The sequence below is a fragment of the Orycteropus afer genome, unplaced genomic scaffold, assembly GCF_000298275.1.
Source record: "Orycteropus afer afer isolate SDZICR_OR568_19922 unplaced genomic scaffold, OryAfe1.0 scaffold00026, whole genome shotgun sequence".
NCBI classification, from domain to species: Eukaryota; Metazoa; Chordata; class Mammalia; order Tubulidentata; family Orycteropodidae; genus Orycteropus; species Orycteropus afer.
This window is the reverse complement of record NW_006921613.1, coordinates 7,085,864-7,087,368: the sequence shown is the minus strand read 5'-3', so window position 1 is coordinate 7,087,368 and position 1,505 is coordinate 7,085,864.

Below are 1,505 nucleotides of genomic sequence, written 5' to 3'. Positions count from 1 at the left end.
CCTTCCCTTCAAGGCTCAGGGGTCCAAGATTATCTTCTGTGTCTGTGTTAATTGGTTTCCCTTTTCTTTGTTGAAGAGCATCTGTGCAGTCCTTGCACCTAGTTCACCATCTTGCCGGAACTCCTAAAAACTAACTTTTGATTGTGATTTTGATGAAAGTCTACAGAGAAAACTGGTTTTCCATTCAACAATTCATGCACATTTTGTTCCCTGATATTGATTGCAGTCCCTACAGTGTAACAGCATTCTTTGCACTTCTTCCCTGTGTTTATGTTTACCATTTCCTTTTCTCCTTCTTTCCTGTCCCTTCCTGCCTTCAGAGCTTTACCCCTCGGTAAATGCTGCCCTTTTGATCTCATATAGTTGATGGTTCGAAGAGATACTATCTCCCTGGTGTTATTGTTCACCTTATAAGCATATCTATTGTTTGACTGAAAGTTGTGCCTTGGGGGAGTGTTCAGTTTCCTGGCTTGAAGGATGACTAAAGGGTTCCACCAGACTCTATCAGACCCATAAGCGTGGTCTTTTTTTATGTTTTAGAGTTTTGTTCCACATTTTTCTCCCACTCCATCTAGCTAGGTCCTTCTACTGTGAGCCCTTTTAGAGAGATGGGCAATGGTAGCTGGGCACTATCTAGTTCTTCTGGTCTCAGGATTGTGGAGGCTGAAGTTAATGTGGCCCATTAGTTCTTTGAACTAATTGTTTCCACACATCTTTGATTTTCTTCACTTTTCTTTGCTCCAGATGGGGAGAGACCAATAGTTTCAGCTTAGATGCCTGCACATAAGCTTTCAAGACCCCAGACACTGCTCACCAAAGTAAGATGTAGAACATTGTCTTTGTGGATTATGTTATGCCAGTTGACCTTGATGTCCTCCAGACTATGGTCCTGAGTCAACAGGGCCAGTGATTCATTCCCTCAAGGTGTTTGGTTATGGCTAAGAAGATTCCATATTTTTGTCTCCTGTATTCATGGATATATTTGCAGCACATATAAATATGTATGTGGAAATATCCTCTGTCAGGACATCAAGCTCAATTGGCATAACATACTACACAAATCATTGTTCCACCTTCTACTGTGGCTAGTAGCAACTGAGATCTTAAAAGCTTGCAAGCTGTTGTCTAGATGCAATGATGGGTCTCTCCTCATCCAGGGCCAAGAAGAATGAAGAAAACCAAAAATTCATGGAAACAATCACTCCTAGCGACTGGTACACCATCCAATCTGCAGCCTATATGACTGTGAGACTAGAAGAAGTAGATGGTGCTTGGCTACTACTGTCAACCACTTGGAAGAGGATCTTTGTAGGAGATCCTGGATAGACAGGGGGAACAATGTGAAACTAAACTCAAAATCATTTGGGAAAAAAAAAAAAAAAGCAGGGAACAGATTTACTGGCTCGATGGAGCCTGGTGGAACCACTGAGACTATGGCCCCTAGCTGCCCTTCAGGTCTGGAATTGAACACACACCTGTAGCTTCCAGCCAAGCAGTAGACAGGC